This window comes from Pseudonaja textilis, unplaced genomic scaffold (assembly GCF_049901715.1).
Source record: "Pseudonaja textilis isolate UNSWEBS1 unplaced genomic scaffold, rPseTex1.2 PTEXSCF23, whole genome shotgun sequence".
Lineage (NCBI taxonomy): Eukaryota > Metazoa > Chordata > Lepidosauria > Squamata > Elapidae > Pseudonaja > Pseudonaja textilis.
This window is the reverse complement of record NW_028262868.1, coordinates 1,001,421-1,010,221: the sequence shown is the minus strand read 5'-3', so window position 1 is coordinate 1,010,221 and position 8,801 is coordinate 1,001,421.

Here is an 8,801-nt window from a genome sequence, read left to right as displayed (position 1 = left end):
TCTTTTCTTTCCTTTCTTTTCCTTTCTTTCCTTCTTTCTTTTCTTTCTTTCTTTCCTTCCTTCCTTTCTTCTTTCTTTCCTTCCTTTTTCTTTCTTTCTTTCTTTTCTTTCTTTCCTTCCTTCTTTCTCTTTCTTCCTTCCTTCCTCTTTCTTTCTTTCCTTCCTTTCTTTTCTTCCATTCTTTCTCTTTCTCTTTCCTTTCTTTTCCTTTCTTTCCTTCTTTCTTTTCTTTCTTTCTTTCCTTCCTTTCTTTTCTTTCTTTCCTTCCTTTTTCTTTCTTTTCTTTCCTTTCCTTCCTTCCTTTCCTTTCTTTCTTTCCTTCCTTCCTTCTTTCTTTCCTTCTTTCTCTTTCTTTCTTTCTTTCTTTCTTTCTTCCTTCCTTCCTTCCTTCCTTCCTTTCCTTCCTTCTTTTTCTTTCTTTCTTCCTTCCTTCCTTCCTTCCTTCCTTCCTTCTTTCCTTCCTTCTCTCTCTCTCTCTTCTTTCTTTCTTTCTTTCTTTCTTTCTTTCTTTCTTTCTTTCTTTCCTTCTTTCTCTTTCTTTCTTTCTTTCTTTCTTTTTTGGAAAGGATGCCCGGTGCCTGTATACATATGTATAGTTTGACTCTAAAGGGACTGCTGGAGAGTTTATATTTGATATTAAATTAAAGGTGTACAGTTTTTGTGACTATTTATCGCGTTTCCTTCGAGAGCAGCTGGATTTAGGCGAATCGGTTCCTGGCGCAAGCGGAGGCCGATTTCCTGGTGGACCGACGGACGGACGGACGGACGGACGGAGGGAGGAGGACGGACGGACCGAGAGGGAAGGGCTGGAGTCGGTTCTTGGTTTGATCTTGATTAAAAGTTGCTCTGGGCTTTCCCGAAACAAGCCAGCATTGTGCCAAGTGTCTGTTTTTCTCCCCAAGATGCTGTAGGTTGCGGGGGGAGGGGGAAAATGGAAGAAGCACTCTGCACATGCTCAGAGACACAGCTGCCGTGGGGTGCCAAAGGCGGTGACCCGAAGAAGCAAACTGGGTTTTCTGGGTTTGTTTTGGGTTTTTTTGTCCTTTGAAGACTTTTCGCTTCTCATCCCGGAAGCTTCTTTCAAGCTCTTCCCTTCCCCACCGCCCGTCGGTCAGAGCCGAAGAAGCTTCTGGGATGAGAAGGGAAACGTCTTCAAGGTTAAAAAATAAAATAAAAACTCAAATGGCTAGTTGCCTCTTGAGAGAGGAAAAATAAAACAAAAAGTGCCTTTGGGACACCTGCCTGGAGGAGGCCCCGGTCCGCCAAGAGGGGGTTCCTGCCTGGGGCGGGTTGGACTGGGGACCCCTGGGGTCCTTCCAGCCCGACTAGGACTGCCCCGAGAGGGGTCCCCTTTCCAAGCCCCGAAGAAGAAAGAAGGCAGGACAAGAAACTCATCCAGGATTGAAGCAGCCGGAAATGGAGGAGGGAAACTTTCCGGAGGAACCAGCGGAACTGCCTGCCACCGGAAATGATGGGGGCTCAACCTTGGAGGCTTTGAAGAAAAAACAACAACAACGGAGAACCTTTTGGTCTGAAGGGGTGGACGGTTTCCTGCCTCAGCAAGGGGGTTGGACTAGAAGACCTCCGAGGTCCCTGCCCAATCTGCTGTTCTGTTCTGAATTCTATTCTGTTCCATTTCTATTCTGTGCTGTTCTATTATTTAATTCTATTATTCTATTCCATTTCTATTCTATTCTATATTCTGCTCTGTTCTATTCTGAATTCTATTCCATTTTTATTCTATTCTATTCTATTTTTCTATTCTATTAATTCTATTCTATTATTCTATTCTATATTCTATTCTATTCTATTATTCTATTCTATTCTATTAATTCTACTCTATTATTTCTATTCTATATTCTATTCTATATTCTATTCTATTAATTCTGTTCTATTCTATTCTATTCTATATTCTATTCTATTCTATTCTATTCTATTCTATTATTCTATCCTATTCTATTCTATTAATTCTATTCTATTCTATTATTCTATTCTAAATTCTCTTCTCTTCTATATTCTATTCTATTCATTCTGTTCTATTCTATTCTGAATTCTATTCTATTCCATTTCTATTCTATTCTATTAATTCTATTCTATTCTATTATTCTATTCTATTCTATTCTATCCTATTAATTCTATTCTATCATTCTATTCTATATTCTATTCTATTCTATTCTATTAATTCTGTTCTATTCTATTGTATTCTATATTCTATTAATTCTATTCTATTATTCTATTCTATTCTATATTCTATTCTATTAATTCTATTCTATTATTCTATTCTGTTCTGTTCTGTTCTATTCTATTCTGAATTCTATTCTATTCCATTTCTATTCTATTCTATATTCTATTCTATTAATTCTGTTCTATTATTCTATTCTATTCTGAATTCTATCCTGAATTCTATTCTATTCCATTTCTATTCTATTCTATTCAGAAGCAACGGGTGGAAACTAACCAAGGAGAGAAGCAACCTGGAACTAAGGAGAAATTTCCAGACAGTGAGAACAATTCACCAGTGGAACTGCTTGCCACCAGAAGTTGTTATGCTCCAACACTGGAAGTTTTTGAGAGATTCCAGAGTAACAGATTTGGAAGGGACCTTGTAGGTCATCTAGTCCAACCCCCCCATCCTCCCAAACCCCCACACCATTCCTGACCGAGGGGCAGTCCAGTCTCTTCTTGAAAGCCTCCAGGGATGAAGCTCCCACCACTTCCCAAAGGCAACTTCTGTTCCATTGAATATGGAATCACCAGAGTTGGAAGGGACCCTTGGAGGTCATCTAGTCCCACCCCCTGCCCAAGCCAGAGACGTCTGACCAGTCTCTTCTGGAAAGCTCCCAGGGATGAAGCTCCCACAACTTCTGTCCCCACGTTTCGGTGACCAGAAGGACCCCCCTCAAGCGGTGAGACTGTACCGCTTCTCTCCAGCCAGCCATAAGGCCCCAAAATGGCCGCCCTTCCCAGGCAACCTCCTTGGTGGAGATAGACTGCCCTGGTCGCTGGAGGATCGGATGGGCTGGGCCAAGAAACCTTGGCTGTGGAGGGGCGGGGAAGGGCGGGGAAGGGAAAGGAGGAGAGGGGGCAAATGGGGAGGGGCGGTTTCTTTCTTTCCCTTCCTTTCTTTCCTTCTTTCTTTTTCTTTCCTTCTTTCTTTCTTTCTTTCCTTCTTTCTTTCTTTCTTTCCTTCTTTCTTTCCTTCCTTCCTTCTTTCTTTCTTTCTCTTTCTTCCTTGCTTTCCTTTCCTTTCCTTTCTTTCCTTCTTTCTTTTCTTTCCTTCTTTCTTTCCTTCCTTCCTTCTTTCTTTCTTTCTTTCCTTCCTTCCTTCTTTCTTTCTTTCTTTCTTTCCTTCCTTCTTTCTTTCTTTCCTTCTTTCTCTTTCTTTCCTTCTTTCTTTCCTTCTTTCTTTCTTTCTTTCTCTTCCTTCCTTTCCTTTCTTTCTTTCCCTTCCTTTCTTTCCTTCTTTCTTTTTCTTTCCTTCTTTCTTTCTTTCTTCCTTCCTTCTTTCTTTCTTTCCTTCTTTCTTTCCTTCCTTCCTTCTTTCTTTCTTTCTTTCTCTTTCTTCCTTGCTTTCCTTTCCTTTCTTTCCTTCTTTCTTTTTCTTTCCTTCTTTCTTTCCTTCTTCTTTCTTTCTTTCTTTCTTTCCTTCTTTCTTTCTTCCTTTCTTTCTCTTTCTTTCTTTCTTTCTTTCTTTCTTTCTTTCTTTCTTTCTTTCTTTCTCTTCCTTCCTTCCTTTCCTTTCCTTTCTTTCTTTCCCTTCCTTTCTTTCCTTCTTTCTTTTTCTTTCCTTTTTTCTTTCCTCCCTCCCTCCCTCCCTCCCTCCCTCCCTTCTTTCTTTCTTTCTTTCTTTCTTTCTTTCTTTCTTTCTTTCTTTCTCTTTCTTCCTTGCTTTCCTTTCCTTTCTTTCCTTCTTTCTTTTTCTTTCCTTCTTTCTTTCCTTCTTTTCTTTCCTTTTTCCTTCCTTCCTTCCTTCTTTCTTTTTCTTTCTTTCTTTCCTTCCTTCTTTCTTTCTTTCCTTCTTTCTCTTTCTTTCCTTCTTTCTTTCTTTCTTTCTTTCTTTCTTTCTTTCTTTCTTTCTTTCTTTCTTTCCTTCTTTCTCTTCCTTCCTTTCTTTTCCTTTCTTTCTTTCCCTTCCTTTCTTTCCTTCTTTCTTTTTCTTTCCTTCTTTCTTTAGTTCTTCCTTTCCTTCTTTCTTTCTTTCTTTCTTTCTTTCTTTCTTTCTTTCTTTCTTTCTTTCTTTCCTTCTTTCTCTTCCTTCCTTTCTTTTCCTTTCTTTCTTTCCCTTCCTTTCTTTCCTTCTTTCTTTTTCTTTCCTTCTTTCTTTCCTTCTTCCTTTCCTTCTTTCTTTCTTTCCTTCTTTCTTTTTCTTTCTTTCTTTCCCTTTCTTTCTTTCTTTCTTTCTTTCTTTCTTTCTTTCTTTCTTCCTTCCTTCCTTTCCTTCTTTCTTTTTCTTTCCTTTTTTACTTCCTTCCTTCCTTCCTTCCTTCCTTCCTTCCTTCCTTCCTTCCTTCCTTCCTTCCTCCCTTTCCTTTCCTTTCCTTTCCTTCCTTCCTTCTTTGTTTCTTTCTTTCTTTTGAAGAAAAGTTTTTTTTAAACAATATTTTATTTCAGTTTTTCACATTTAAAACAAAAGGGGGGGGGAAATCTCTTTTTTTTTTTAAGTGAACAGCGTGATTCCGGGTTTCCCCATCTCCAGACAGACACGGCTGTGATTCCATCAGTTTAATTTCATATCTTAGCAATACTTTATGGGTCCTCCATGATTTTTTTCCTCAAAGAGGCTTATTTTATAGGGTTTTTTTTCCATACATTTCTTAAGCTATTTTCTTTCTTTCTTTCTTTTTTTAAAAAAATAATCTTCATATCTCCCTATTCCTGATATTGATACTTGTATCTGTCATCGCACGCTCATATTTCATCGGGTCCACAGTTCCACCTCAGCTCAAACAGGTCAAAAAAACCAAGATTTTCCCCCTCACAACGGCCAATTAAAATCGCTTATAATTTAATTCCCTTTTCAAATCCCATGAATCCCGTTCAATTTTGAATTATCCCCCTGAAGCGTTTTTAACAATCATTTCCTAGCGACGACATTAATCCGTATATACCTTTTCAAATCAGATTCCGCATGGTACTTTCCCCTTCACTTACCTCAGATACATTTCTAATTTTCAAAAAGAAAGATTCATCTAATTTAACATCAATCAATTAATTTTTTTTTAAAAAAGACTCATGCCACCATTCTTATCATTCATTTTAACTCTGTTCCGTATTTCGTTAAACGTCGTTAAATAAACATATCCCCATTTTCATCCCTGGAAAGGACTGGATGGAAAACAGAGAATCAGAGTTGGAAGGGACCTTATAGGTCATCTAGTCCAACCCCAGGCCTGAGCGGCCATTTTCCTGTAATGCTATTGGCCAGGACGAGAAGCTGGCAAAAAGAGGGGGTGCGTATAGGACGGGGTGTGTGTGTGCGTCACACAACCCCACCTCTTCCCTCCCCCTGATCCACATACAGATAATCAGAGTTGGAAGGGACCTTGGGGGTCATCTAGTCCAACCCCGCCATACCCCATTTCTGACGAACTTTTCCCACATTAAAAAAAACACCACACGACACGTATATAAAAACGACACAGGCACAAACTTCACAGCGATGTGACGTCACACTTTCCCACTTGACCGATGACAGATCATCAGAGTCCGAAGGGACCTTGGAGGTCATTTAGTCCAACCCCAACCCCCCCCCTTATGCCCAAGCGGTAGACCCTAACCCATTTCTGACCAAGGGCAGTCTCAGTCTCTTCTTCAAAGCTTCCAGGGACGAAGCTCCCACAATTTCTGAATAACCAAAGAAAGAAGAGAGCCGGGAGGGACCCTTGGAGGTCATCTAGTCCAACCCCACCCCCTTCCTCCCAAGCAGGGGAGCCCCCACACCATTCCTGACAGATGGGAGTCCAAACTCTTCTTGAAAGTCTCAAGGGATGAAGCTCCCACAACTTCTGAAGGCCACTTCTTTCCCATTGAATATAGAATACCAGAGTCGGAAGGGACCTCCTAGGTCATCTAGTCCAACCCCCCGCTCCTCCCAAGTGGGGGGACTCTACACCATTTCTGACCGATTGCAGTCCAGTCTCTTCTTGAAAGTCTCAATATATTACATATTGACATGATTATTATTATTATTTTTAATTCCTACAATCTAACCAACTGCGCCATTTCCCTCCGCGTAGTATTCGTCTAGTATTCTATATTTTCTCTACGTTGCCATTTTTTGGGGGGGAGTTTGACCCCTTTCTTCACAATCCCTTATTTTCTTTAGGATCACGCACTCCGCGGGGGATGCGAATCCAACGCCCAACTTCACGCATTTGATACGCCGATCCTTGCGCGCTCGCGGTTCATACATGGACGGTGATTCTATTGGATTCCTTTCTTTCGATGCCCTTCCAAATCACCCCTTCAAAGAAACCTTTCAGGCCTCCGTCCTGTTGGGAGGGAGCGGCAGGTTTCTTTTTTAAAATTTATTTATCTATTTTTATTTTATTTATTGGCTTTTATGGATTTATTGACTTTCGTTAATTTATCTCTTTCTTGGATTTCTTTGGTTTGTCAGCGGCTGACAAGATCAAGCAAATAGCTCGTGTATTCTTGGAACCGTTTCCTTAGTTTGGTCCAATATCTTTATTTTATTTTATTTTATTTTATTTTATTTTATTTTATTTTATTTTATTTTATTTTATTTTATATTTTATATTATTATATTTTATATTGTATATTGTATATTTTATTTTATTTTATTTTATTTTATATTTTATATTGTATATTTTATTTTATTTTATTTTATATTTTATATTTTATATTGTATATTTTATTTTATTTTATTTTATATTGTATATTTTATTTTATTTTATTTTATATTTTATACTGTATATTTTATTTTATTTTATTTTATTTTATATTTTATATTGTATATTTTATTTTATTTTATTTTATATTGTATATTTTATTTTATTTTATTTTATTTTATATTTTATTTTATTTTTATATTATATTTTGTATTGTACATTTTATTTTATTTTATTTTATTTTATATTGTATATTTTATTTTATTTTATTTTATTTTATATTTTATTTTATTTTATTTTATTTTATTTTATATTTTATTTTATATTTTGTATTGTACATTTTATTTTATTTTATTTTATTTTATTTTATATTTTATTTTATTTTATTTTTATTTTTACTTTTTTTTGCTTAAAGGGCAGGGCCACCCCATTGTGAAAGAACGGAACAGATAACAGGGAATAAGCACAGCTGGAAAGGGACCTTGAGGTCATCTAGTCCAACCCCCCGGCCACCCCATCGGGACAGAAGGGAACAGATAACAGGGAATAAGCACAGCTGGAAAGGGACCTTAGAGGTCATCTAGTCCAACCCCCCACCCCGGGCCACCCCATTGGGACAGAACGGAACAGATAACAGGGAATAAGCACAGCTGGAAAGGGACCTTAGAGGTCATCTAGTCCAACCCCCCACCCCCGGGCCACCCCATTGGGACAGAACGGAACAGATAACAGGGAATAAGCACAGCTGGAAAGGGACCTTGGAGGTCATCTAGTCCAACCCCACCCACCCCCACCCCAGGGCCACCCCATTGGGACAGAAGGGAACAGATAACAGGGAATAAGCAGAGCTGGAAGGGACCTTAGAGGTCATCTAGTCCAACCCCCAACCCCCCACCAAAGGGCCCCCATTGGGAAAGAAGGGAACAGATAACAGGGAATAAGCAGAGCTGGAAAGGGACCTTAGAGGTCATCTAGTCCAACCCCCAACCCCTCCCCCAGGCCCCCATTGGGACAGAAGGGAACAGATAACAGGGAATAAGCACAGCTGGAAAGGAACATTAGAGGTCATCTAGTCCAACCCCACCCACCCCGACCGCCCAAGCGGGAAGGTACCCTGTTTTTTGGTTGTCATCGTTGTTGTTTTTCCAAACCTTTCCAGCCATTTTGGGGGTCTTCGTATTTTGGGGGGTTACGCCTCGCTGGGACAGGATGGTCAAACGGTCAAACACTTTCCCTTGCCTGCTTTGAAACACACAAAAAAGCCCCCCACCCCACCCTACCCACCTCACTCACACACACACACACACACACACACACACACACACACAGCTGGAGAGTCTGGGGGGGGTGTGCAACGAGGAGAGCCGGCCCCCAGAGGGAGGAGCGGCTGCCCCAGAGGGAGGGGAGGGCCCGCCTGCTTGGCCCTCAACTCCGCTGGGGGAAATAAACCAGGCCTGGCGGGAGTCAGAGCCAGAGGTGAGTTGAGGTGGGGGCTGGGGGGCTGGGGGTCTTTTGGGGAGGCGGGAGGGGGGTCCTGACTCCTCAGCCTCCTCCTCAAAGACTTGGGGGGTCTCTCAGGTGGGGAAAAAAACGGGGTCTCGGATCTAGTCGAAGGAAGGACGGGGGCCCTCCTGGGACTATCTATCTCCCCTCCAATTTTCTTTGGGGGTTGAATTTGGCACACAACTGGGGTGCGTGCGTGTGTGTTGTGTGTGTGTTGTGTGTGTGTGTGATAGCCTCCTCACAACCCCTCTCCCCCCCCACTTTCCCCAATTTTCCACCCCTTTCCTTCCTTCTCTTCCTCGCCGGTTGCGGGGGAGGTTGGGGGCACCCCGAGGTCCTCTAAAGGGACCCCCACACACACACACAAAATCAGAGAGGGCTTGGAGTTGCAGGGGAGTGCGGTGGGGGGTCCAATTTGGGTGAGGAAACCAGCCAACCCCAATTTGG